Here is a 27,456-nt window from a genome sequence, read left to right as displayed (position 1 = left end):
TATACCATTTTGCAATTCTGATCGCGCGAACTTTTAGTTTTAATTAAGATTAAGAAGGCTCTTTAGTGCGTTTTTTTTTCAAGGAGGGACTTTCGGAGTCCACATGTTTTGAAAAATTTATATTCATAGTCTAACAAATAGTCTTCATTCTAGAGAACTTGAGGCAGTTGTCATTATTTACGGTTCTAAAGTTTAAATGATCAAATATACTAAAAATTAATTACGATAACCGAAAACTGGTCACTATTTGACGGAAGCTCTGAGTTGTACTTAAAAGCTCATAAGTTTCCAACTGCGCGGGAAGTTTTTTTCTGATACTTACAATGAATACTGTAACACCGTTTCGCCTTGAAGTTGAGTTCAGAAACACCCTGTATATATATTATGATGGTTGCAATTTATATAAAATTTAATTACTAAACGATAAAAGAAATTGCACTTTTTATAAAGGACCTTTCAGGAATGTATTTAAGTTTATTCTGTAAAAGTTGCATTGGAGCGATTATCATTAGAGAATTCTTAATCTTGCTATGTAGCTATTTTCTAGTTTGTTTTTGTAAAAATGAGTAGATTGAAAAAATTATATTAATTTTAATAAAATATCTCTATTTAGGTGAACTTTATTCTATTGTCAGTTCTTTGACTATACAACATCCTAATATTTCTCTATTATCTGCTATATGCTTTCAATGAGTTTGAATCAATAAACTACGATCTCTCAGTTTTTGCTCTTAATTTATGTTCCAAAATCAGATCAACTTCTCACATTTAATTAGTATTCCTACGGCGCCGTCGATGTAGCCGCAAGTTACTTTCACACTGTCAAATAACGAGCGACTTAAACTTATAATTAGATTACAAATTATTATGTATTAAAAGCGCCTCCGGTATTATCGAGATTCTGCTTAATTGTTACAAATTATCTTTATTATGAGTAACTTGATTAAATATTACTTATTTCATGAACAACTCAATTAATGGATATATACTAAAACCATTAAATTCATTTATCATAATAATTTATTATCAGCAGTTAAATAGGAATTTTTAATAAAAATCGTAAACAACTCTCATTCCTGTGATATTATTGTGTATTAGCTTTTATACTTGATTTTTATGTACATTTCTATGAATTTTGCAAAATAAATTCAAATGTTTTTTTATTTATTGTTCGGTTCATTAATATAAATAACTCTATTGTAATCATATATACATATTCCACCTCTGAAATGAATTCTTTTATACGGTTTATACTATGGTTTAGAGCAGGGGTCGGCAAGCTTTTAACTGTAGTGTGCCAAGCCACTCTACCAATATGATTTAGAGTGCCACCTTAATTTTGAAATATATAGTTAGGTTCTAGGGGAGAAGAATTATAACCAAATTTATCTTTTAAACATTTTTATTAACAAATAACATGAATTTCTAATATAAACAGTGCTGGATTACCCCATAGGCCCGTGAGACCCGGGCCTAGGGCGGCATAATTTAGGGGGCGGCAAGTTTTTCAAAATGTAAATATTTTAAACTCGATGAAATGACACGACAATTCATTTTAAGCATAGATCCTGAATTTTTTTTTGTAAATTTAGAGATTATTTTCGATGAAATAGAACGTAATGCGTTTTCTAATCAAATTTATTATTCGTGGATGCCGCATTGATATTTTCTTGATGTATCATATTTAATATAATAATTATCAAACTGTTAAGATTTTTTGAAGAAATATTGAAAAACTGTTCGTTTTTTGTAATTTTGTTCAGGTGAATCTTGTAATTAAAACGCTTTAAAAACTGTTCGATTGTTTCTAGTTTTATTTTCGGTATTAAATCAAACAATGGCGAATTAACACAATATATTCATTGTTGTTAATTAATTTATGTCATTTTTTATGTGAAAATATAATTTTTTTAAATATGCCTGTAGTATAAAATTAAATCTTAAAATAAAATATCTGACAATTTGGTATGCTTCCTCCAATTGGCTTTTTTTTCAACTTCAGGAAGGCTAAGTTATAATAATCCTAAAAAATCATAAATAAAATTGTTTATATAACTCTACGCTTCAAGTTCTCCTGAACATTTTGACATGCCTTAGAAAAAATGGATGTATGCATGTGTTTATGCGGTTATAATTTTTTGCCAATTGGCATTCGGGAAGACGTGCTGATTAGTTTTTTGCAAAGACAGTTCCATCCATTTCGGAATAGGGAGCAAAGAGTGAAAAAAGTGCTAATTCAATTTTTCAAAAACGGAGCGTCCTATTTGAATAATTCAAGACACTTTTTACTTGTATGACAAAATAAGAACTATCGAAAATTTTGCGAGAGCATGCTCAGCGTTTTTGGTGATAAAAAATGATCATTGACATCAAATTATTAGATTTTTTATAAAAAAATTATTAATTATTACAAATTTTGTCTTCATTATTTTGAATCATTCCGTACCAAGATTTTTAATTTTCAAAGTTTACTTCTTAGATCGAGTTTAGTCCAATGTCTTTTTAATTTGTGAAATCAGTTCAGGCGTTTTTGAAAATTAAATTTTGATTTATCACATCACAAAAGCGCCTTTTAACACAAATTTTGATTATGAAGTTTTATCAAACTTTGATGAATTTTTAAAATAGTCAAATATTTTGACTCCTAATTGATATCTTTCAGAAATCTTTTTTCAATTTTAAAAATCGGTTTCTGGCTTTATTCCAAAAACGTAATATTTTTGCTTTTTTATGCTAATTTCAAACAACCGGCTCGTCCGATCGTCCCGCAAACCTAATCTGTCCGGCAGGTTTTTACCAAAAATTAATGAATACGATTTCCAACCAAGATTTTTCGAATGGTTTTTGAATTTTTAAAATCGACTTAAAATTGTGGGCTAAAACTTTGACGAATTTTTTCTCTCTTTTACTAATTACAAAAAAAAGATTAGTCGACCGTTAAACCTGCTTCCCAAAAATTTAGGTAATTATTCATTCCTTCAGTACAAGTAAATTTTTTTTGAATTATTCGGAAACCAGCCTCTCGGTTCTTTCAAAAACTGAATTGCAATTTTTGCACTTTTGTTCTGTATTTTCCAAACGGCTAAACCCGTCTTAGCCAAAAACTAATCAGAACTTTCTTATCTATGAGAATGAAACATACATACATACACACACATCAATTTTTTTAAGGTATGCCAAAATTTTCAGAAATGTCTGAAACGTAAAAATATGCAAACAATTTTATTTTCGATCTTTTGCGATTGCTATAATTTACGAGTACTTTACGGAAAGTTAAAAGTTGTATTTAAGTAATTTAGAATAAAATTATAGTTTAATTAAAAAAAGTAAAAAATTGTTTATTAACACTATTCCTACCGACATTTCATGTTTGCTATTCCTACCGCGACCGGTCAAATGACCGGTCATGCAAAATCGGTATTTTTCAGTATTGAATGAAGAGTTAATGCTTGTTTAAGAGTTTATAAATACAAATACAATATATTTCTTTTATTTTATAATGCGAATTCTACATTTTATACTGTTTTATCCAATTTTTCACGATTTTTTTTCTTAGAGTGTATTTTCTGCACACGCATTTTTTACGTTTTTGGCTGATTTTGTTTTCTCTATCATTTTTCTAAAGCATTATCTGGAATAGTTTCTTTTAGGGAATCTGTTTTGTACTTGTACTTAGCTGATTTTTTTCTGAATTCTTGTTGGAACTATACGACAAGTTAATTGGAATAGAAAGTTCCTGCCTTGTACATTGTCTTCTCGTAATTTCTTTATGTAACAACAATGGATTTATCCTGAATACATCCAAAATAATGTAAATTCTTGATGAATTCTCTCTAAAATTCATATTTTACCAAATAATTTCTGACTATTTTATGAATGGCATCTACACCAGTCCCGACGCTAATACCAATAGAATTAACTCCCGTATTAGTGTAATTTTTTCAACATATGTGTATGTAAGTGAAAATTAGAATCTTCTTTCTTATCTTCCAAAATTGTAAATATTATTTGAGTATTGAAATCTTTGATTTTTCGTTCTGCCAGTATTTATAGCTGTTATATTGCTTCAATTGTACTTACCATCAGTTTTCTTTTACTAAAAGTTTAGCTATATGTAGGATGGTAAAAACGTTATATATTTTTTATGTCGTACTAGCGATTTTGATAATACGGTTTCATCAGTTATAAATCTTCAAAGAATATCTCAGTTTGCTACGTATACTGGATGGTTACCAAAATTTTACACCCCATTTGTGCGATTTGCAGGGCATAATTATATTTACATCGTATATTGAACAGTTACTAATATTTATACGTTTTCCTAAATACTATTGAACATATGTTGAATGAATTTACACCTTACCTTTATTGAAAATATATGTTTGTCGATAGTAATACGTAGTCTTTTACAACAATTTTGATTGCTGTCAATGTAGTTGAACCAACCTTTGGATTCAAAACAAAACCTATCGATTTATTGTTTAGATTCCTTCGTAAAAATCTGTCTATACATAGACATTGAGAAAATTGAGAAATCCCACTTTTTATACCGTAGAAATGCAATATTTATACTACTTGCCTTATTTGCGCACCGCGCATACAGAATCGAAAAAAATGCATATAAATTTGCAGAAGGCAGTTTTTACCAGTCTAAATTCTTCTGAATTTACATTTTCTTGTAAGTTCCAAAATATTCTTAACAATTACTACAAAAAATCCCATCCGAACATCGTCTTTCGTACTACCGGTCAAATGACCGGTCGCGGTAGGTAAGACAGCATACAATTTTTTTTCCAAAAATAAAAATTGAAAAAACAAATTAACATTGAAAAATGTTTTATACTCACATATTAGGAAAAGTCATAAAGTTTGATGACGATTCAATTACGTTTGATATGAAAAATACTAATCGAAAAATCAAAAACGGTCATTTGACCGGTCCCGGTAGGAATAGTGTTAAAAAGATCAGATAGGGCCTAGGGCGGCAGAAAGCTTAATCCGCCACTGAATATAAACTAAACAACTTTAATGCGAACCTTGTGCCTTTTCCTTAACATTTCAAGATCCGGGGTATAATTTGTAACTTTTAATTTCACAAAAGATTCTAAATGTTTAGTTGTTAAACGATTTCTTTGTGAACTCAAAATATGTTTCATGTGAGAAAAAATTTGTTCACAGAGATATGTGGAACCAAAAGCTGAAAGGAGAGCGCATACAATTTTCTTTAAACAATTAAATCTTTTCCGGCAATGTCATTTAACAATATAATATGGCTGTCGATTTTTCCATAGAGTCATCTTTCAGTTTTTTTTTGTAATTCCTTCAATTTTGTTTTCCATAATTCTGAAGATATTAGTTCGATAATTTCCATTTCAAAATTATCAACATTAATCCATTCGAAATTCAACAAATCAAACGGTATTATTGATGGATCTATTAAATCTGGTTTTATGAGGAAGGAAAATATAGGCACATAAGCTTCAAGCCTGGCACGCGTGCCGTAGGTTGCCGATGCCTGGTTTAGAGTTTATTGTAAATGGTTAAAGTAGTTGTAACATTCAATTTACTTTCTTAGTTATACGCTTATTTTTATAAATCAAAACTATATTTTTCATACAAATATTGGTCTTATAGTATAAGTTTTGAATATTGTTTTTGATCTTGATTTTTATACTATTCAGTATTTGGTACTGCTTAGGTTCTTATTTGGTATTTAGTTACTAGGCACTATTACTACATGTTCAAGAGAGTTACATTTTTCGGACACAAATTATATTATGAATCCTAAAAATCAATCAAATGCTTTAACACGTTAATCGCCACGATAATAATAGAAAACTTTTCACATGGTAACTTTATTAGATTATACAGTTAAAAATGTATCAAGAATACTTAATGTATCAAAGAAAAATTATTTTTTCCAATGTTCTTGGAAAATTACTTTTTTATGTCACACATATGTGACTGACATAGCCTTATATATAGAAACTTCTTTTTCGACAAGTCGTGTCAGTCTTAAATAATAAAATAAGGTGGGATGAGCTTAGTTAAACGATTCCAACTCGATTCAGGGAAGAATTTCCAGTGCAATTTCACACCGCAGTGTCCGAAACGGCCTATTTTCTATTGGAATCTTATTGTTGATCTTTGTTTTCAAGTGAAAATGGATATGACTACTGCACGATGCCAGGTTGTTTAGAGTCACGACCCCGTCCTCACGAATCTGATGTGGACCACCCAAAACTTCTTAGCGTCAGCCAAATATGACTGACAAGGCTAAAATATAGATTTTCATTTTTTCAGCAGTCAGATTTTAACAATTTCTATAAGCCGTTGTTCTCAAACTTCTTCTTTTACGCAGTATGTATTTAGATGGAAACCCATAGGTTAACTATTGATTGATTATTTTGTTATTAAAATTTATCTAATATTGTTATGTGTTCAACGTCGTTGAGATTCTTCGTAATTATCATATTCAAATTTAATTAGATTATATAGTTTTAAAACGATTTTTAATTTGCCAATAGCAATCAGTAAAATGTGTGATTCGTACTTTTACAAACACTCTAACTTTGCTTGTTATCTTTATCCAATTAACGATAAATATAATACATATCTATTCCATAGATTTGGCTCAACTGAATAACCTCAATAAAACATATAAATGGGAATTTTCCCCAATGATTCATCTAGGTAGGAAATCCAATATATCTCTGATTATTAATTACATACATTAAATAACGTCCGGGTTCGCGCGTGAGGCATCTTGGGCACAGCACGTGTATTCGCTATTGTGTTCTAGACGTCGAATACTCGAAATGTACACATTCGGATGGACAATAGTATTGCTATGTTAATTCGCCATGTATAATAGCATCATATGTTGCAATGTAATTACAATGTGCCAGTTCGTTGCGGGAGCATTTGTAGGCCAAGGCTGACTCTTCTCAATGTCCATTGTGGGGGGTATAATATGCTGGAAGCAGACTGACACTGCTCGCGATAGTTTGTACGCACTTGTGAAAACCGGGGTATGTTTACTCATACTTTCTTTTGCACTATTACTTGTGTACTTATATTCAAGTACTTATAGTTTCCAGCTTTACAAATATTCTGATAACGGTGTGTTGAATCTAAATAGAACAAAATAAGAACTATAGGTGTGTAGCATCGTGCTACACACCTAATATGTCGTTCCCGGTCCGTAATTTAAATTTTTTAAAAGCTTTAAAAACTTTTGATAACTTTGAAAAACATTAAATTTTGGAGAACTTTGAAATTTTTTTTAAAAAAAGGACTGAAATTTTGCAGTCTAACGGTTGAACGTTATAAATCTTGGTACGAAACCCATACAAATGTAATCGAAATTTGTATGCCTAATGATCATTTTTGACTTCCAAATGGCATTTATTTCACTTTATTCATTAGATCTTCAAAAACAGCTAAACCTGCTTTCCTAAAAATGTATTCAATTTTTCATTTAGTTAGTACAAATAAATTGTGTTTTGAATCATTCGAATCGGACGCGCCAGTTCTCTCAAAAACTGGACTACTATTTTTGGCACTTTTTGCTCCGCATCTTCTGACTTTTCTAAAAACTAATCAGCACGTCTCCTTTTCAATTGAATTGAATTATTCAAATCGGTTGATCTATGTGCTCGAAATGGTCGACGAAAAATTGTATCCGCACATACACACAAACGCACACACATATTTATTTTTTCTAAAGTATGCCTAAATGTTTAGAAACCTTTAAACGTAAAGATATGTGATAATTTTAATTTTCGATACGGTACCAAATAATTACGTTTTTTTTTCGTGAGATGACGCATAAATCTTAATTCTATATCGTAGTTAAGATGAATATTCATTATACCAGAAATTATATTTATATATACAAAAGTGCATACATTATAGGCCGCTATAACTTGAAAGTCACATAATTAATTAATACTAAAAAAAATATTAAACAGATTTTTTTTGTTTTTCATTTGCACATATAGACTTATAATTACTGATTTTTTAGTCATCTAATCTTTTTCGATATAAAACAAAAATTCATCCCATAGAGGGTTAATTTGATTTATATGCTACAATATGTTTTTTACTATAAGAGTAAAATCTTACGGCCTTCAAATGAAATTCGCTAATGTAAACGTTTTTAAGATACACGCAATTGCGTTTTGTAAACAAATTGGTACAGATTATTGCAGACTATATGGTAATTGCGTATCTCTAATTAGACGCAAGTTGAGAACATTTTTTGTTCATTTTTATTAGAATTGTCCGTTGAAGCGATACAATAGCAATTTTGTTAAAATATAATAGAAATCATTTGATATTTTAAATTTTCAGTAAACTTGAATTATTATAATAACATAGATAGTAAATTAAAATGAATATTCACATGTGTGATCGATCTTATTAAATCAAATTTTCAGTTCTATTGAGCGTGAATTTTGCACTGCGACATATTGGCGTCAATATGTTAGAACCAAATTATGCAAACTTGAGTTAAGTTGTTACGTCTATAGTCGTCTGGTAGAGTGCCGATGAATATTATTTAAATTGTTCACTTTTTTGTAAGTTTTTATTTATTGTATACTATTTGGAATAGTTTTAATTATGGGTATATTTTTAAACCTTGAATTTTTTCCAGATCATCCAAATATGTGCAGCTTTATGCAACGAATATATTATCATTATATTAATATACTTATGTTAATAATGATATATATATATATATATATATATATATATAGGGTAGACAGGTGTTTGTTTGGTTGTGAGCACTGTTATTTAGTAATAACATGGGGCCTTAATACGAGATATAACTTTTAGGTATTTGTTATTTAATTATTTTATAAGATAAATTGCTATTTTTAAGTTAGTTTTAACAGTTTTTTATATAGCCTCTTTAAAAGCTTACACGTGGGTGAGGTGAAAAGGACCAATTGAACCTTTAGCCTGGCAAAGGTGTAAACAAAATAAAATAGCAAATTACGTTAACAAAAGCAATTTTACAAAAGATTAGTTAAATAATTACTTATTCTAACAATGTCTCTGATTATTTCTTACTAAATACTAGATCAAGCTTGCATACAGTATTATCTCTATAAAAATGTACCAATGAGATTTATATTTTGCATTGGTTGAATTGGTTAAAATTTGAAAATAAAAGTGTTTTCCGGATGACTGACACTTTTCACCCGGTCTATGGGGTAAAAAGGAAAAGGTGATAAATGTTTAATAGCATAAATAGCAAAAAAACATTTCTATTATGATAAATTATCTAGAAGTTTTACTGAACATAATCAGATAGTTTTTCGTTTGACATGTATAAATTATTGGTTTGGCTTTCACTTGGCTTGCTCAAAGTCAAATTGGACAATTGTATCTTACCTACCCTATATATTTCTTTATATGCATAAAATGTTTACAGCACCAACTTATACATATAACACTTACTTTTTTTAGAAAGAAGATTTGCTTCTGTTGTTTAAGTTTATTTTGTTATTGTCATTATGTTTATATGCAAATTTGTTACTGTTTGTTACGGCTTTGTTTTTGGATGTGCAATTTAATTGAATAAATATTTTTACGTATTGCTTGTAATATTTTTATTACCAACACATATTTTCACTGCATCTTACTCTTATCTTATGCGCTTACAATCAAAATTAATTAGCTAGTAACACCTTTGACTCGAATTAGCGATTTCTCGTTAATTTGTCACCAGCGTTTATGGCAAGTTTCTTGTGTTAGTTAGTTTGTTCTCTTTGAGCAGTTTGGAAGGTTTTGCTGAATTAGTCATACCTCAAGTTTTACGTTAAAACTCGTATATATCTTTTGACTGCTTGTTGCAAACTTTCAATGCAATGCCGTGCAGAATACTTAATGAAACGCGCCAAAGGATTTCTTATTAGAAAATATATAGTAGGAAATTTTAGGTTCAAAGTAAATATAAAATAATAGATAGTGAATACTGATAGTGGCTCTGAATTCCATTCGATTATATTTTCATATTTATATTTTTAACTTAATTAGAACTTAACAAGTCCTATGAGGTCTTAAACGTAGTTGTTTTCCTGTAAATGGCAATCCAAAAAGGTTATTATATTTCTATATGGTGAATTTATTCTTGAATTTTCTGTAATACTGAATATTTTTTATTAATGCGCTAGTGAAGGGCTACGTTTACTTGGGATTATATTACTATCCCAAGAAATAGACAGGATATCTTTATTTGCAACTTCTACTTCTAAATACTAGGACAGGGGAAGTTCGGGGAAAAAATATTATTCAATAATATTTTAAATACAAAATAACTAATGTTTTATTTTTTGGTTGAAATGTCTTTCCATTTAAAGATCCGTTACTTATCACAGTGATATTTAATTGCTAATCTGAAAACATGGCTCTATACAAAGTTATTGTAATTAGATTCTAATCTAAATTGTTTCCGTGAGAATTTGGCAAGTTTTAAAGTTTTCATAGTTAGATTTGGTTATCTTTTGTTCCACATTTTATTCATATAATTGTTCTTTACATTTGACAATTTTTATACATCGATGAAATGTAGCATTCTGCATAAGTTAGCAATTGTTTATACAACTGTTTTGAAACTGATATAGTCTCAAATAAATACAAGGGTTAGCAAAAAATAATTGATAAATTATACCACAAGTTTGTATTTAACGCACTGAATATATGAATTGTGAAAATTTTTATTTATACATATTGACGCGAAACCCCGAAAATATTCATAAAAATGTAAATACTTAACCAAATTACTTGAAAGCATATTTTGATATTCTTGCACTTGCGTTTTAACAATTTCTTTTGTCATAAAAAATAGTAACAAACGATATTAATCAATTTAATTTAATCAGTCTAGCCTTACTATTTATTAATTTTCTTCACTCAATTTCTTTTGTCACAAAAAATAGTAACAAACGATATTAGTCAATTTAATTTCAATCAATCTAGCCTTACTAGTTATTGATTTTCTTAACTCAATTTCAGTTATAATAAATACTTTATGGGATTAAATATTTTAATGGTGTGAGGCACGAATGAAATGTTCTCTGTTTATCAAGTATTTCTCACGATACTTGATGTAGTATGTAACATTTATAAACATAAGCAAGTTGTACATAATAGGTTTGAACATGAATGCAAATAGCTTTAGTATAACAAAGACTTTATGAAGTAATTTTGGATGATGTCCAACTATTGATTTATATACTGTTGTGAACTAATATATTATAGCAGAATTTCATTAGATTCTGTAGTTTCATTGGCTGAGAGTCTGTTAACATTTTAAACACTCAAAGACGGTTGAATGATTACAAGTTTTGATTATTTATATTTCATTTTGAGGAAAACATAAATTTAATTTAATAAAATAATATTTGGGTAAATTTTGAGTTTTACTACTATTTGTCTTGAAGCAAAACACGATTTTTTATTTGACACAGCGTTTTTATTTATAATTTTTTTATACTTTCTTTTTAGCAATCAAAAATTGACTTCATTTTTATAAGCTAAACTTATAACTATGTATAATGATTAAAATAATTTCCGTGAAATTATCTCATTATGTGATCAGGTTATCAGTTTTCTTCTTAGTCTGTTTTTATTTATTTGGAGACAATTTTAGTTGTTTTATGAAATTAAGAAAAAGGTGAAATTGACGTTTTTGCATTATTTTAGTAAAATAGTTAGTAGTTGTATATATCAAAATCATGACATAAGCAGGACATAGGCCATGAGATTAGTTTTGAATCTTCAATTTTCTTAGCAGTAAGTGAACTTGAATAATATAATTTTTAAATTAATAATGATTATTTTTAAAGCACAAATAATTTTTTTTAACTATTAAATTATTTTATGACTGTAACATATTGCAGCAAAATCTATTTTCTTTGTTAATTAAATTTGAACTCAGTTCACGGTTAAATGCCGTTAACACATTTAACAGATCTCTATTCTCATACAAACAATGGAGTTATCTTTATGTCCAAGTTCATAATTGTTTAAAACATGTAGGGAAAGTATCAATTAGCATTCGTTGTATTCTCTTTTCCGATATTATCATGTAAACATACAACAAAACTAATATTAATAAATATCATAGCCACATACATATACGGGTATCAGTTTTCGCATTTTATTTAGATATGTTGTATCCCGCTGATGTTTCCGATCGACGAAATCAACCAGTTTTTGGATTAGTGAAAGTGTTCTTTGTAATGACTATATTATATCTCGATTTAATCGCGTATAAAATATTGTAGACTATGGCGTATAGCAAAAGAACGTTCATATGTTATAATACATCATAACTCAAGGTACAAGGCCATGGTGCGCGTTTATGATTAGAGAGGTTTAATAGATTTTTTTTTCAAATGTAACGGAATTTGTAAAAGTGTTATTACAATTCTAAATTCATTTTAATTTATGGCCAATTCAAATTTTGTGATATAAATTATTATTAAAATTAAGCCTTGCTGCAATTGAAAAATGAGAGAAATAATAAACACAAAAGATGCGATAAATTATAAATTATAAATTCAATGACAAAAAAATCTTTCATTTCTCTTATTTTTTAACTCAAGCAGAAAATTTCTTAAAAATTAATGTGTCAATTAATAATGTGCTGTGAATCAAATATGTTTATATATGTGATATATATATATATATATATATATATATATATGTATATTTCTGTAAACATATCGTAAAAGTAAAAAATAGTCGATAATAAAGCTTACATTGAAACCTTTTACAATATCTTACTAGTATAGGTTAGGGAAAGTTAACTATAGGCTGACGTTATAAGAGGGCAGTCGCAATTTCAGCTTCGCATAGTACGGAAAACGCGTTATAGGAGGCTTGACTATGTTAACAATAACATGAAATCTATTACTTGTTCGTTGGGTATGAGACTGAAAAAAGTAGAACGGTATGAAAACCAAATTCGTTAATAAAATAAAGCAAAAAGTTCATTTTGATATGGTGCTTTTGTAAAAGCGCGTATAACGCCTTGCTTACGTTCGAATGAAAATATCGTAATGTCTTCATTAATTATTTACTCTATTAATGAAATAGATTTTTTTCTATTTCAATATTTAACTTCAATGCGAACAGTATTGTAAATTAACGGTTTTATTTTGGGCTTGGGTCATTTAAAAAGTTGTTTCAACTACTATAAATTATAGTATAGGGCGGGGCACAAAGGTCCAATTTGACTTCAAGTAATTATATTGTCTAAACCACATGAACTTTATCGCAACACATAAGTTGTATCAAACAACTATATCGTACTATGTTCAATAAAATTTCCAGTTAATTCTTAATTATAGAGTTTTTTTTTACTATTTTTCTAAAATTTATCTGTCAATGGGACAGCCAGGGTATAAACAGATTGAATGTCTTATTATTAATTTTAAAGGGGTTTTGCGAAATAAGTTACAATATTCAATGAATTCAAAATATAAATTTTATGGGAATATTTTTATTTAATATAACACTGTATGTAATAGTATTCTGACTTTTTGTCAGGAATATTCATCAGCAAAGTTGAAATAATTATTAATTTAATTTATTTCTTGTACGATTGTTTTTATAACTGAATTTACATTTTTATTTATTATTTTTTATTACTTTGGTCTTTGACAGGGCGAAGGTTTAGTTGGTCCTTTTTATTAAAGTTATTTTTATTATAGAGGTTATATAGAAACGTCAGTTGAATCTATCTTAAAATTATCACAAATAAAACTATTAAATAATGGATAGTTAAAAAATATATTGACGTTTCGTAATCTAAACAACAGTGTTCAATAGTTTTGTTATAGAATTTCAAAAATGGTCATTTAACTTCTGATAGCGTCGTTGCTTGATTTAAGGCGACGGCTGATTACACCTACAATTCTCTTTATTTGCAAATATTATACTTAAAAAAATTCTAAATTTATTGGTTTTTGAAATTGTGGCCTTTTTTACTGGTCGACCTTAAAGACGTATCTAGCCTACATTATATATTTTTTTAATATTCTTTATTATTGTTAATTTGCTTTCTTGGGTCATTGTTAATGAGGGAGAGTTTCCAACAAAACCGATAGATTTTTTCATTTTACGCTTCGCAAATTTTTATTACAAATATCAAATACCTATGTAATAAACATATTCATAATTCGCGAAGGCCAAATTTCAAGCACGATTTCAAATTAGTTTTTACTTACAAACTCACAAACCATATCGTGGTGTTGAATAATCACATTGGACATGTACAGGAATTCAAATACAAATTTCAACTTTGCTGACAGATTTCTGATTGTGTTAGAAATTCAGAAACTACAAGTTTTGTTAGTTTTAGCATTGCAATTTAACTGATGTAAAGTAGCTAAAATCCATGTACGTAAATTAGGAGAAAATTATATTTACAAAGATTTCTTTTAGACATTTGCATTTGAATTAAATGTCTACTTTGTATTAGTTTGAAACAATTTTTATTATAGCAACACCAATATAATTGACTTGTTATATATTATCATTTTTGCAAATTCAGATTTTTGTGTATTTTAATAATATACCTGATATTAAAACTAATTTCGGTTGCCTTCTGAATGAAATAATAGAAATATGAAATATAATATCTACTATATAATAGAAAATGGAAAATTGACACTAATAATGTCTACATAATATTTGACAGAAGTAATATAGTTTTTTTATTATAGTTTTAGACATTGAAGATTTAGTTTTTTAATTTCAAATATATATATATATATATATATATATATATATATAGACAATATTAATATATTTATTTTACTAAAACTACGAAAATTGCCGGTATGTTAAATCGCACATGTTTAGCGATGTTTTAGACATGTGTCAAAAATTATAACTAAATTGTCAAATATATGGTAATATGTACATATATGATCAGATAAATTAATTTATAAAAAACGTGTTTTTAATACTGCGCATGTTTTAGTAGTTGCTGTGAATGTAATTGATTTGCTGTTGAAATAGGTCAGTGTCGTTTCATTTTTTGGTTTCATAAATCTATGTTAGCAAATTTGATCTGTATTTAAAAAAAATCTATTATTTGATTTTAATACACTCATTTTGTAACTATTTCTTACATCTTCTTTGTACAAGACATTTTTTGCACAATGAAACAAACTGTCTAATGTATAACGTCAATAAATCTTCATTTCTTCGTCGGAATCGGCTCCCATATATTCTTACTAACGTACGTATTTTGTTAAATGGCAATAATTATATCATCATGTTTCATGAAATATTTTAATTCTGTAATTCACGTATTACACTTCTCCGTAGATCGGAGATCCTTTTATATTATATTCGAAGCATAATTTATTAATTTTTCCAATATTTAATTGGACTGATATATTAAATTATGACTTTTCTAAAAATATTGATTACCCTTAACAGTTGGATTTAGAATTTGAGATATTTTAACTTATTAATTCAACTGCAGAAAATATAAAATTATTCTATTAAGGAACTCACTGAAAATTATTAAAATTGATTTGCTTTGCTTTGTTTCAAACGATATTATTTACCTTTTTTATCCAATTTCAATTTTATATTTTACTATTATGAGTTGAAGGAAATTTGTTGCGTAATTGTTTGATCATGTGGTTGTGTGCTAAAACTTTTTAAATAATTTTTTCCGTTTGCTTTTCAATGGCATTATACTATATATTAGGTTGATTAAAATAGTTTACTAAAATTGATTTAATATGACCAATTTTATTGTAAAAAAGTATCCTACTTTGCTTGTTAACTTCCCAAAGGAGAGTTTTCGCCCAAAAATTCGAAAGCAGAAAAGTGAAAAAAAAATGTCCACATTTTAGCCCACAATCATGAATCAATTTTAAAAATACAAAAACCGTTTGAAAGATATTGTTTAGGAATCAGCCTGATTTGTTTTTGGTGAAGACAGGCCTGGCCGTTATCTTGTAATTAATTAATTAAAATTTTAGACTATTTTTATGAAACATTTTTAACGATAGTTATTATGGTTATTATAGAACTTATAGAACGTCTTATAGAACTTACAAAAATGTGAGGTCTCTACGACAAATCGCTTTATTTTAAAAATTCTTCTTTATTTTAAAAATTTTAAGTTTGAAAAAATAGTATCGTTATTTTAGCGATAAGGTTCAAGCACTGAACAGACCTACGAAAATAGGTTGAATTATATAAATTTATTAGAATTTGGAACAATAAGCTGTAATGTTAGGACATACCAGTACTTGTATGTGCCTAAAATTAATATACATAACTAGCTGACCCGGCAAACGTTGTTTTGCTAAAAATGTGTTTGAATGCTATATATGAGTTGTTATAAAAACAAAAAACCTCATTAGTTTGTCTATATTTTGTCAATACAATCAAACTGGAATTATCTGACTACGTTCAGTGAAACTGCCAGCTACTTCATCATTGTAGAATTGTGCTTTTTTGATGTCTTTCAAAAATTTGTTATCTAGAACTTTTTACCCTATAGGCGGGGTAACTTGAAACGGGCAGGTGGCAAAAAGGTTTAAAGACTTATTATAGTTTTAAAGGTATTTTACAAAATAATTACATTTTTAATTAATGCTAAAAAAATACCAACGGAAGAAAATACTTTTATTATGGATTTTCATAGATTACCGTTTTTCTCCCGATAGCAGGGTCATGACTCATGAGATTCAAGCTTATAGCTGGTTTCCTCTACTTTCAAATATTACTGTTAAACAATGCTTAATTTTACTGGTTGTTGACACATCGGTGGTGGACCTTTTTAACCCCGGACCTTTATATATTACTATCTATTCTTCTATAAATTCTAGGAAATTATAACTGAGATAATGTTATTCGACAAAATGTCCATTTGATCGATTCGAAATTTAGGTTCTGAATTTGAATAACATAAATAAAATATAATATAACCTAGAAAATGTTTTATAAATACCAATAAGTACATAATTATACAAATGAGATCTTTTAGAGTACCGTGTTTGAGAAAAATATGATTTGCAAAAAGATAGTGTTATAACGCCAAAAAATGCATTTTCATATTAACATTTCAAAAAAGTTGATATTTTGAGTCTCTAGTAACACTTGCGGGCCGTTTACTAACGTTTTTGTGTATAAATGTAACTAAAATAAAATTTACGTAAAACCTCCTATTGAACGTAATTGAACATCATCTGTCAAAAACGTTTGACATTTCGCGTATTAGCCACCGTCCATTGTTTTATTTAAATTACGCTTCAACAAAATTTTCAAATTAAAAGTGTAAAGTTTTTACGCGATTTTGAAATAATTTCTCACCTTTCCGACCACCTACTGATTTGCACAAATTTTTCAAGACTAAGACTGGCCAAATCGTTTTAGCCTTTTTCGAATTTTACTCAGACATTTGAAAGAGAGCTCCATTTTTATATATAAGATTACAAATAATTTAACTGTGTTTGAAAGAATCAATTGGAAATCGCAATCTCTCGATTTAAGTGAAAGCGAAAACTTTATTTTCGAAAAAAAACAGTTGATATTTTTTCTAAATATCTAAATCTCAATCGCTATAGATTAAATCAATTGTTGCATATTTCGGGAAGTTCATACAACTTGCCTTAAGGCAAAATGCTACTTTCAACTAGTTTACATTGAGTTCACATTATTGCTCTGCAAAAATGATACTAAGTGGATTTATGTAATATATTTGATATTAAGGGACACATACAATTTTTGTAATGTAATATTATAATTATCACTATTTTGGTGTTGTTACTAGGTTGCTGCTATATTATAGTGATTAAAATCTATGTACATATTTATAGATACATATGTGCACTAAAACATATTTAATGAAATATATGGTTATGTGAATGTGTGTGTTGTGATATTCATAATTGTTCAATATATAATGTTGCAAATATAGAATTCCGCAATCAACGCAAAACCAAATTATCGATATATTTCCATGTTTACATTTTCCATTTTATTAATTGATTCCACGCAGAATAAACATTTAATTATCTGATACATTGCTTATTGTGCACAAATCCGTTTTCATAATAATTTTGTAATAGGTCATCCACTGATGCCGGAATAAATATCATTCATGTCGCATCTATGTCGTTTGTTAATTATATGAACAGCTTTTGTTACATATATATTTTTTCTTTCGTTGGACATATGTTGCAAATGGTAATATGTTATGCAATTCTTAATACCTTATTGTAAATATTAATTAATTCTAACAAAAGTATATATTAAACCAAATGACGTATGAATTCGATTTCGACATTTAAGAAAACCGGTTTTCGAATTATAAATTTCCCAGAAAACCGGTTTTGGTCAGTTTTCGACTTTTATATAAAAAATCAATTTTTGCGCGAATATTCTGTAATAACAAAAAAATCAGCAAATTTAGCGCGATTTAAAGCAGTTTTTGACTGATTTTATCTAATGTACAATTTTATGAATAGTAAACAAATTTATTTTAATTTTAATTAGTAAAACAAAGAAATAATAGTTGATCTGGCTAAATAACTTTGAAAACGACTATTTGATATTCATGCATTATTTTCACATATGAGAATATTAATATATTTTTATGATAGTGAAAGAAAATAGTTAAATAAATAAAAATAATACAATTTTTAAAAAAAATTCTCAACTTTTAATTGAATAAAAAATGCATATTGATACATACTTGTTAATGTCTATTTTAGTTTTAAAACCAATTAAGCAAAACCTGGAGTTTGTTCTATTCCGAACAATTTTAATTAATTAATTTCAAATATATATTTATTATTTTGTTTTGAAATATGATTGATCTGATTGCTGAGGACGTCCATCAATTTGTTATTTAGAAACTAACTAATTTTTTTATTTAGTCTTTTGTTTACTCACAAAATTTTCCGAAATAAAAAACTACTCTCTCACTTGCAACCGAAACAGGCTTAATCGTTTTTAAAACTTAATAATAATACCGCATGTTGTTGTGAACTGTAAAAAGAATAGTAATTAATTAATATTAATTTACTATTACTTCTGATTACTATTACTATTTACATCGTACGTTACAAATTATATCACATCTTTTTCTATGTTTTCGTTGTAAACTAAAAATTCCGAAATTTAATTTGCTTCACTAGAATTGGTTATTAAGTTTGTTTTACGATAATGCCCGTTATTTAAGATTTGAGTTCATAATTTTCTCAGGCAAAACTTCGGTATTAATGAGCTCACTTTAAATAATGCATACTAGATCAAATTATAATGAAGGCGTTGGAATTCGTGCATAATTATTGAACACATGTTGCAATACTTATTTGATATTAAATTTGGATTATTGCTTAGCCTCTTGTTAAATGTATGCGTTTGTAACTTTTTATAATTTTCTGTTGTGAGCGTATTCGAAATGATGAATGGTTTTGGTTTATTTTGTACATTGGTTACATTTTATTGTTGTTATGATGCGTTAAGGAGTCTAAAGTACTCTATAATCTTTAGTGAAAATGTTTTTTTTGTGGGAGTTTGATAGGGGTGACAGGAAAATAAAAATGACAAGTAAGCCGTAGAAAATAATATGCAGAACTTGTTTATATTAGGTGCGCAACTAAGTTCTCGCTGTTTGTCAGTATATGGCTTTAGCAGTCAGGGTTGGTCGATTTTGACAAATCTAAAACGTCTTGTACCGAGCTTAGACATATTGTAAACAAACTGCTGCGACACATAAGTGATTTCGTTTTTGCATTATATATTATACTTCTGATCAAGTAAAAATGTCCAATTTTATGCCAAACGATCGTCATTTGCGCGAAGTGTTGATTTTCTATTCTTACTGACATGCCGTGATGGGTTTCGTCGCTTCAAAGATGGTGATTTTGTTGTAGACGACCGCCCTCGTGAAGACGGTAAATTGGAGGTCTTGCTCGAAGAGGATTCGTGATTTCGTCCCAAACTCAAAAAGATCTTGCTTCAGAATTCGGAGTTACCTGTCGAGCCATTTCCAAGCGATTGTATGCGTTGGGAATGATTCAGAAGCAAGAAATTTGGGATCCTTGTGACTTGAAGCCAAGGGAAGTCGAGTGTCATTTTTTCGCCTGTGAACAACTGCTCCAACGGCGAAAAAAAAGGGGTTCACATCGTGACAGGTGATAAAATATGAATACATTACAGCAATACAAAGAGGAGAAAATGTCCGCTCGGCCGAATATTCACTGCAAAGGTTATGCTCTGCATATGGTGGGACCAGGTCGGTGTTATTTATTATGAGCTGTTGATACCGAACGAAATCATTACTGGAGAACAGTATCGAACTCGATTGATGCAATTTAACCGAGCACTGCACGAAAAACTGCCACAATAACTACCAGATATTGCACTGTCCGATTTTTACTTGTTCTGTTTGATGGCACATGGCCTGGCTGATCAGCAGTTCAATTCATATGAAGACGTCATAAAATGACTTGATTCGTGGATAGTCTCAAAAGACGAATACTTCTGGCGTCAAAGTATTCGAGCTCTGCCAGAAAGATGGGCAAAAGATGTGTCTAGCGATGGGCAATACTTTGAATGAATCAGATGTAAGAGTTTTTTTTTTATAATAAAGTTACATTTTTATTGAAAAACAGCGAGAACTTAGTTGCGCATCTAATAAAAGATGAGGGACATGTAAAAAATTACACCACTGCCAGATTTTATTATCTATTCATTTGTGCAAGTAGATGTGGCAGATATAATCAATTTTATTATGAACTACTTTGTACACGACTAGATGTCGCAGATATAATTTTTTATTAAGTAAAAGTGTGTATTCAGAGGTAGCGTAGCCGAGCGCTGCCATAAATGGTTATTTTGTGCTAGCTTAGTTGATACAGATTTAATCGCGTATTAAGGACATTAATACAACCGTAGGTAGCGTGGCCGAGCGGTCTAAGGCGCTGGTTTTAGGCACCAGTCTCTTCTGAAGCGTGGGTTTGAATTCCGCCGCTGCCATATCTTATTATTTCTTAGTTGATACAGAGATAATCAAATATTAAGAACATGCGTTAAACGCTATATTAAGCACATGTGTTATTATGTTTTACTAGCCTTGATGATACAGAGATAATATTAAGAACATGTATTAAATGCGAGGTAGCGAGGTAGCGAGGTAGCGAGGTAGCGAGGTAGCGAGGTAGTTGATACAGATTTAATCACTTATTAAGGACATTAAAACAACCGTAGGTTGCGTGGCCGAGCGGTCTAAGGCGCTGGTTTGAGGCACCAGTCTTTTCGGAGGCATGGCTTCGAATCCCAACGCTGCCATAAATGTTTATTTTATGCTAGCCTAGTTGATACAGATTTAATCACGTTTAATCATGTTTATTTTATGCCAGCCTAGTTGATACAGATTTAATCACGTTTAATCATGTTTATTTTATGCTAGCCTAGTTGATACAGATTTAATCACGTATTAAGGACATTAATACAACCGTAGGTAGCGTGGCCGAGCGGTCTAAGGCGCTGGTTTTAGGCACCAGTCTCTTCGGAGGCGTGGGTTCGAATACCACCGCTGCCATATTCTATTATGTTATACTAGCCTTGTTAATACAGAGATAATCAAATATTAAGAATACGTGTTAAATGCGAGGTAGTGTGGCCGAGCGGTCTAAGGCGCTGGGTTTAGGCACCAGTCTCTTCGGAGGCGTGGGTTCGAATCCCACCGCTGCCATATCTTATTATGTTATACTAGCCTTGTTGATACAGAGATAATCAAATATTAAGAATATGTATTAAACGCGAGGTAGTGTGGCCGAGCGGTCTAAGGCGGTGGTTTTAGGCACCAGTCTCTTCGGAGGCGTGGGTTCGAATCCCACCGCTGCCATAAATGGTTATTTTGTGCTAGCCTAGTTGATACAGATTTAATCACGTATTAAGGACATTAAAACAACCGTAGGTAGCGTGGCCGAGCGGTCTAAGGCGTTGGTTTAAGGCACCAGTCTCTTCGGAGGCGTGGCTTCGAATCCCACCGCTGCCATAAATGGTTATTTTTTGCTAGCCTAGTTGATACAGATTTAATCACGTATTAAGGACATTAACACAACCGTAGGTAGCGTGGCCGAGCGGTCTAAGGCGCTGGTTTTAGGCACCAGTCTCTTCGGAGGCGTGGGTTCGAATCCCACCGCTGCCATAAATGGTTATTTTATGCTAGCCTAATTGATACAGAATTAATCACGTATTAAGGACATTCAAACAACCGTAGGTAGCGTGGCCGAGCGGTCTAAGGCGCTGGTTTAAGGCACCAGTCTCTTCGGAGGCGTGGGTTCGAATCCCACCGCTGCCATAAATGGCTATTTTATGCTAGCCTAGTTGATACAGATTTAAACACGTATTAAGGACATTAATACAACCGTAGGTAGCGTGGCCGAGCGGTCTAAGGCGCTGGTTTTAGGCACCAGTCTCTTCGGAGGCGTGGGTTCGAATCCCACCGCTGCCATAATTGGTTATTTTGTGCTAGCCTAGTTGATACAGATTTAATCACGTATTAAGGACATTAAAACAACCGTAGGTAGCGTGGCCGAGCGGTCTAAGGCGCTGGTTTAAGGCACCAGTCTCTTCGGAGGCGTGGGTTCGAATCCCACCGCTGCCATAAATGGTTATTTTTTGCTAGCCTAGTTGATACAGATTTAATCACGTATTAAGGACATTAATACAACCGTAGGTAGCGTGGCCGAGCGGTCTAAGGCGCTGGTTTAAGGCACCAGTCTCTTCGGAGGCGTGGGTTCGAATCCCACCGCTGCCATAAATGGCTATTTTATGCTAGCCTAGTTGATACAGATTTAAACACGTATTAAGGACATTAATACAACCGTAGGTAGCGTGGCCGAGCGGTCTAAGGCGCTGGTTTTAGGCACTAGTCTCTTCGGAGGCGTGGGTTCGAATCCCACCGCTGCCATAATTGGTTATTTTGTGCTAGCCTAGTTGATACAGATTTAATCACGTGTTAAGGACATTAAAACAACCGTAGGTAGCGTGGCCGAGCGGTCTAAGGCGCTGGTTTAAGGCACCAGTCTCTTCGGAGGCGTGGGTTCGAATCCCACCGCTGCCATAAATGGTTATTTTATGCTAGCTTAGTTGTTACAGATTTAATCACGTATTAAAGATATTGAAACAACCGTAGGTAGCGTGGCCGAGCGGTCTAAGGCGCTGGTTTAATCCCACCGCTGCCATAAATGGCTATTTTATGCTAGCCTAGTTGATACAGATTTAAACACGTATTAAGGACATTAACACAACCGTAGGTAGCGTGGCCGAGCGGTCTAAGGCGCTGGTTTTAGGCACCAGTCTCTTCGGAGGCGTGGGTTCGAATCCCACCGCTGCCATAAATGGTTATTTTATGCTAGCCTAATTGATACAGAATTAATCACGTATTAAGGACATTCAAACAACCGTAGGTAGCGTGGCCGAGCGGTCTAAGGCGCTGGTTTAAGGCACCAGTCTCTTCGGAGGCGTGGGTTCGAATCCCACCGCTGCCATAAATGGCTATTTTATGCTAGCCTAGTTGATACAGATTTAAACACGTATTAAGGATATTAATACAACCGTAGGTAGCGTGTCTTCTAGTCTCTTCGGAGGCGTGGGTTCGAATCCCACCGCTGCCATATCTTATTATGTTATACTAGCCTTGTTGACACAAAGATAATCAAATATTAAGAATATGTATTAAATGCGAGGTAGTGTGGCCGAGCGGTTTAAGGCGCTGGTTTTAGGCACCAGTCTATTCGGAGGCGTGGGTTCGAATCCCACCGCTGCCATAAATGGTTATTTTGTGCTAGCCTAGTTGATACAGATTTAATCACGTATTAAGGACATTAACACAACCGTAGGTAGCGTGGCCGAGCGGTCTAAGGCGCTGGTTTCAGGTACCAGTCTCTTCGGAGGCGTGGGTTCGAATCCCACCGCTGCCATATCTTATTATGTTATACTAGCCTTGTTGATACAGAGATAATCAAATATTAAGAATATGTATTAAATGCGAGGTAGTGTGGCCGAGCGGTCTAAGGCTCTGGTTTTAGGCACCGGTCTCTTCGGAGGCGTGGGTTTGAATCCCACCGCTGCCATAATTGGTTATTTTGTGCTAGCCTAGTTGATACAGATTTAATCACGTATTAAGGACATTAAAACAACCGTAGGTAGCGTGGCCGAGCGGTCTAAGGCGCTGGTTTAAGGCACCAGTCTCTTCGGAGGCGTGGGTTCGAATCCCACCGCTGCCATAAATGGTTATTTTTTGCTAGCCTAGTTGATACAGATTTAATCACGTATTAAGGACATTAATACAACCACAGGTAGCGTGGCCGAGCGGTCTAAGGCGCTGGTTTTAGGCACCAGTCTCTTCGGAGGCGTGGGTTCGAATCCACCGCTGCCATATCTTATTATGTTATACTAGCCTTGTTGATACAGAGATAATCAAATATTAAGAATATGTATTAAATGCGAGGTAGTGTGGCCGAGCGGTCTAAGGCGCTGGTTTCAGGTACCAGTCTCTACGGAGGCGTGGGTTCGAATCCCACCGCTGCCATAAATGGTTATTTTTTGCTAGCCTAGTTGATACAGATTTAATCACGTATTAAGGACATTAATACAACCACAGGTAGCGTGGCCGAGCGGTCTAAGGCGCTGGTTTTAGGCACCAGTCTCTTCGGAGGCGTGGGTTCGAATTCCACCGCTGCCATGAATGGCTATTTTATGCTAGCCTAGTTGATACAGATTTAAACACGTATTAAGGACATTAATACAACCGTAGGTAGCGTGGCCGAGCGATCTAAGGCGCTGGTTTTAGGCACCAGTCTCTTCGGAGGCGTGGGTTCGAATCCCACCGCTGCCATAAATGGTTATTTTATGCTAGCCTAATTGATACAGATTTAAACACGTATTAAGGACATTAATACAACCGTAGGTAGCGTGGCCGAGCGGTCTAAGGCGCTGGTTTAAGGCACCAGTCTCTTCGGAGGCGTGGGTTCGAATCCCACCGCTGCCATAAATGGCTATTTTATGCTAGCCTAGTTGATACAGATTTAAACACGTATTAAGGACATTAATACAACCGTAGGTAGCGTGGCCGAGCGGTCTAAGGCGCTGGTTTTAGGCACCAGTCTCTTCGGAGGCGTGGGTTCGAATCCCACCGCTGCCATAAATGGTTATTTTGTGCTAGCCTAATTGATACAGAGTTAATCACGTATTAAGGACATTAAAACAACCGTAGGTAGCGTGGCCGAGCGGTCTAAGGCGCTGGTTTAAGGCACCAGTCTCTTCGGAGGCGTGGGTTCGAATCCCACCGCTGCCATAAATGGTTATTTTGTGCTAGCCTAGTTGATACAGATTTAATCACGTATTAAGGACATTAAAACAACCGTAGGTAGCGTGGCCGAGCGGTCTAAGGCGCTGGTTTAAGGCACCAGTCTCTTCGGAGGCGTGGGTTCGAATCCCACCGCTGCCATAAATGGTTATTTTTTGCTAGCCTAGTTGATACAGATTTAATCACGTATTAAGGACATTAATACAACCACAGGTAGCGTGGCTGAGCGGTCTAGGGCGCTGGTTTAAGGCACCAGTCTCTTCGGAGGCGTGAGTTCGATTCCCACCGCTGCCATAAATGGTTATTTTTTGCTAGCCTAGTTGATACAGATTTAATCACGTATTAGGGACATTAATACAACCACAGGTAGCGTGGCCGAGCGGTCTAAGGCGCTGGTTTTAGGCACCAGTCTCTTCGGAGGCGTGGGTTCGAATCCCACCGCTGCCATAAATGGCTATTTTATGCTAGCCTAGTTGATACAGATTTAAACACGTATTAAGGACATTAATACAACCGTAGGTAGCGTGGCCGAGCGGTCTAAGGCGCTGGTTTTAGGCACCATCTCTTCGGAGGCGTGGGTTCGAATCCCACCGCTGCCATATCTTATTATGTTATACTAGCCTTGTTGACACAGATAATCAAATATTAAGAATATGTATTAAATGCGAGGTAGTGTGGCCGAGCGGTTTAAGGCGCTGGTTTTAGGCACCAGTCTTTTCGGAGGCGTGGGTTCGAATCCCACCGCTGCCATAAATGGTTTTTTGTGCTAGCCTAGTTGATACAGATTAATCACGTATTAAGGACATTAAAACAACCGTAGGTAGCGTGGCCGAGCGGTCTAGGGCGCTGGTTTAAGGCACCAGTCTCTTCGGAGGCGTGGGTTCGAATCCCACCGCTGCCATAAACGGTTATTTTGTGCTAGCCTAGTTGATACAGATTTAATCACGTATTAAGGACATTAACACAACCGTAGGTAGCGTGGCCGAGCGGTCTAAGGCGCTGGTTTCAGGTACCAGTCTCTTCGGAGGCGTGGGTTCGAATCCCACCGCTGCCATATCTAATTATGTTATACTAGCCTTGTTGATACAGAGATAATCAATATTAAGAATATGTATTAAATGCGAGGTAGTGTGGCCGAGCGGTCTAAGGCTCTGGTTTTAGGCACCAGTCTCTTCGGAGGCGTGGGTTTGAATCCCACCGCTGCCATAATTGGTTATTTGTGCTAGCCTAGTTGATACAGATTTAATCACGTATTAAGGACATTAAAACAACCGTAGGTAGCGTGGCCGAGCGGTCTAAGGCGCTGTTTTAGGCACCAGTCTCTTCGGAGGCGTGGGTTCGAATCCCACCGTGCTGCATAAATGGTTATTTTTTGCGAGTCCTAGTTGATACAGAATTTAAATCACGTATTAAGGACATTAATACAACCACAGGTAGCGTGGCCGAGCGGTCTAAGGCGCTGGTTTTAGGCACCAGTCTCTTCGGAGGCGTGGGTTCGAATCCCACCGCTGCCATATCTTATTATTATGCTAGCCTTGTTGATACAGAGATAATCACGTATTAAGAATATGTAATTAAATGCGAGGTAGTGTGGCCGAGCGGTCTAAGGCGCTGGTTTAAGGCACCAGTCTCTTCGGAGGCGTGGGTTCGAATCCCACCGCTGCCATAAATGGTTATTTTATGCTAGCCTAGTTGATACAGATTTAATCACGTATTAAGGGCATTAATACAACCGTAGGTAGCGTGGCCGAGCGGTCTAAGGCGCTGGTTTAGGCACCAGTCTCTTCGGAGGCGTGGGTTCGAATCCCACCGCTGCCATAATGGTTATTTATGCTAGCCTAGTTGATACAGATTTAATCACGTATTAAGGACATTAATAAACCGTAGTAGCGTGGCCGAGCGGTCTAAGGCGCTGGTTTTAGGCACCAGTCTCTTCGGAGGCGTGGGTTCGAATCCCACCGCTGCCATAAATGGTTATTTTTGCTAGCCTAGTTGATACAGATTTAATCACGTATTAAGGACATTAATACAACCGTAGGTAGCGTGGCCGAGCGGTCTAAGGCGCTGGTTTAAGGCAC

At 32.8% G+C, this 27,456-nt stretch overlaps 34 non-coding genes across 34 annotated transcripts; all 34 read left to right on the top strand.

Moving 5' to 3' along the window:
- The first annotated feature begins 21,519 nt into the window (after window positions 1–21,519).
- On the top strand, window positions 21,520–21,601 carry Trnal-uag. Its single transcript has one exon. It is a non-coding gene; the product is annotated as a tRNA-Leu (tRNA).
- A 71-nt stretch (window positions 21,602–21,672) lies between these two features.
- On the top strand, window positions 21,673–21,754 carry Trnal-uag. The gene has a single exon. It is a non-coding gene; the product is annotated as a tRNA-Leu (tRNA).
- A 71-nt stretch (window positions 21,755–21,825) lies between these two features.
- Trnal-uag lies at window positions 21,826–21,907 on the top strand. The gene has a single exon. It is a non-coding gene; the product is annotated as a tRNA-Leu (tRNA).
- Window positions 21,908–21,978: 71 nt separating this feature from the next.
- Window positions 21,979–22,060, top strand: Trnal-aag. Its single transcript has one exon. It is a non-coding gene; the product is annotated as a tRNA-Leu (tRNA).
- Window positions 22,061–22,131: 71 nt separating this feature from the next.
- Trnal-uag lies at window positions 22,132–22,213 on the top strand. The gene has a single exon. It is a non-coding gene; the product is annotated as a tRNA-Leu (tRNA).
- A 71-nt stretch (window positions 22,214–22,284) lies between these two features.
- On the top strand, window positions 22,285–22,366 carry Trnal-aag. The gene has a single exon. It is a non-coding gene; the product is annotated as a tRNA-Leu (tRNA).
- Window positions 22,367–22,437: 71 nt separating this feature from the next.
- Trnal-uag lies at window positions 22,438–22,519 on the top strand. The gene has a single exon. It is a non-coding gene; the product is annotated as a tRNA-Leu (tRNA).
- Window positions 22,520–22,590: 71 nt separating this feature from the next.
- On the top strand, window positions 22,591–22,672 carry Trnal-aag. The gene has a single exon. It is a non-coding gene; the product is annotated as a tRNA-Leu (tRNA).
- A 71-nt stretch (window positions 22,673–22,743) lies between these two features.
- On the top strand, window positions 22,744–22,825 carry Trnal-aag. The gene has a single exon. It is a non-coding gene; the product is annotated as a tRNA-Leu (tRNA).
- A 71-nt stretch (window positions 22,826–22,896) lies between these two features.
- On the top strand, window positions 22,897–22,978 carry Trnal-uag. Its single transcript has one exon. It is a non-coding gene; the product is annotated as a tRNA-Leu (tRNA).
- Window positions 22,979–23,049: 71 nt separating this feature from the next.
- Trnal-aag lies at window positions 23,050–23,131 on the top strand. Its single transcript has one exon. It is a non-coding gene; the product is annotated as a tRNA-Leu (tRNA).
- Window positions 23,132–23,323: 192 nt separating this feature from the next.
- Trnal-uag lies at window positions 23,324–23,405 on the top strand. Its single transcript has one exon. It is a non-coding gene; the product is annotated as a tRNA-Leu (tRNA).
- A 71-nt stretch (window positions 23,406–23,476) lies between these two features.
- Trnal-aag lies at window positions 23,477–23,558 on the top strand. The gene has a single exon. It is a non-coding gene; the product is annotated as a tRNA-Leu (tRNA).
- A 197-nt stretch (window positions 23,559–23,755) lies between these two features.
- On the top strand, window positions 23,756–23,837 carry Trnal-uag. Its single transcript has one exon. It is a non-coding gene; the product is annotated as a tRNA-Leu (tRNA).
- A 71-nt stretch (window positions 23,838–23,908) lies between these two features.
- Window positions 23,909–23,990, top strand: Trnal-cag. Its single transcript has one exon. It is a non-coding gene; the product is annotated as a tRNA-Leu (tRNA).
- A 71-nt stretch (window positions 23,991–24,061) lies between these two features.
- On the top strand, window positions 24,062–24,143 carry Trnal-uag. Its single transcript has one exon. It is a non-coding gene; the product is annotated as a tRNA-Leu (tRNA).
- A 71-nt stretch (window positions 24,144–24,214) lies between these two features.
- Window positions 24,215–24,296, top strand: Trnal-aag. Its single transcript has one exon. It is a non-coding gene; the product is annotated as a tRNA-Leu (tRNA).
- Window positions 24,297–24,367: 71 nt separating this feature from the next.
- Window positions 24,368–24,448, top strand: Trnal-uag. The gene has a single exon. It is a non-coding gene; the product is annotated as a tRNA-Leu (tRNA).
- A 71-nt stretch (window positions 24,449–24,519) lies between these two features.
- On the top strand, window positions 24,520–24,601 carry Trnal-cag. The gene has a single exon. It is a non-coding gene; the product is annotated as a tRNA-Leu (tRNA).
- A 71-nt stretch (window positions 24,602–24,672) lies between these two features.
- Trnal-uag lies at window positions 24,673–24,754 on the top strand. The gene has a single exon. It is a non-coding gene; the product is annotated as a tRNA-Leu (tRNA).
- A 71-nt stretch (window positions 24,755–24,825) lies between these two features.
- On the top strand, window positions 24,826–24,907 carry Trnal-uag. Its single transcript has one exon. It is a non-coding gene; the product is annotated as a tRNA-Leu (tRNA).
- Window positions 24,908–24,978: 71 nt separating this feature from the next.
- Window positions 24,979–25,060, top strand: Trnal-aag. The gene has a single exon. It is a non-coding gene; the product is annotated as a tRNA-Leu (tRNA).
- Window positions 25,061–25,131: 71 nt separating this feature from the next.
- Window positions 25,132–25,213, top strand: Trnal-uag. Its single transcript has one exon. It is a non-coding gene; the product is annotated as a tRNA-Leu (tRNA).
- Window positions 25,214–25,284: 71 nt separating this feature from the next.
- On the top strand, window positions 25,285–25,366 carry Trnal-aag. Its single transcript has one exon. It is a non-coding gene; the product is annotated as a tRNA-Leu (tRNA).
- Window positions 25,367–25,437: 71 nt separating this feature from the next.
- Trnal-aag lies at window positions 25,438–25,519 on the top strand. The gene has a single exon. It is a non-coding gene; the product is annotated as a tRNA-Leu (tRNA).
- A 224-nt stretch (window positions 25,520–25,743) lies between these two features.
- Trnal-uag lies at window positions 25,744–25,825 on the top strand. Its single transcript has one exon. It is a non-coding gene; the product is annotated as a tRNA-Leu (tRNA).
- A 71-nt stretch (window positions 25,826–25,896) lies between these two features.
- Trnal-uag lies at window positions 25,897–25,977 on the top strand. Its single transcript has one exon. It is a non-coding gene; the product is annotated as a tRNA-Leu (tRNA).
- Window positions 25,978–26,046: 69 nt separating this feature from the next.
- Window positions 26,047–26,128, top strand: Trnal-uag. The gene has a single exon. It is a non-coding gene; the product is annotated as a tRNA-Leu (tRNA).
- A 69-nt stretch (window positions 26,129–26,197) lies between these two features.
- On the top strand, window positions 26,198–26,279 carry Trnal-aag. The gene has a single exon. It is a non-coding gene; the product is annotated as a tRNA-Leu (tRNA).
- Window positions 26,280–26,350: 71 nt separating this feature from the next.
- On the top strand, window positions 26,351–26,432 carry Trnal-cag. The gene has a single exon. It is a non-coding gene; the product is annotated as a tRNA-Leu (tRNA).
- Window positions 26,433–26,502: 70 nt separating this feature from the next.
- On the top strand, window positions 26,503–26,584 carry Trnal-uag. The gene has a single exon. It is a non-coding gene; the product is annotated as a tRNA-Leu (tRNA).
- Window positions 26,585–26,810: 226 nt separating this feature from the next.
- Window positions 26,811–26,892, top strand: Trnal-uag. Its single transcript has one exon. It is a non-coding gene; the product is annotated as a tRNA-Leu (tRNA).
- A 70-nt stretch (window positions 26,893–26,962) lies between these two features.
- On the top strand, window positions 26,963–27,044 carry Trnal-aag. Its single transcript has one exon. It is a non-coding gene; the product is annotated as a tRNA-Leu (tRNA).
- A 219-nt stretch (window positions 27,045–27,263) lies between these two features.
- Trnal-uag lies at window positions 27,264–27,345 on the top strand. Its single transcript has one exon. It is a non-coding gene; the product is annotated as a tRNA-Leu (tRNA).
- The last annotated feature ends 111 nt before the right edge of the window (window positions 27,346–27,456 follow it).

The sequence above is a fragment of the Ctenocephalides felis genome, unplaced genomic scaffold (assembly GCF_003426905.1).
Source record: "Ctenocephalides felis isolate EL2017-DRISC unplaced genomic scaffold, ASM342690v1 CF-g0.4_SCAFFOLD_01170, whole genome shotgun sequence".
NCBI lineage: Eukaryota > Metazoa > Arthropoda > Insecta > Siphonaptera > Pulicidae > Ctenocephalides > Ctenocephalides felis.
Note: the sequence above shows the minus strand (reverse complement) of the source record. Positions and strands in the feature narration are given on the sequence as shown.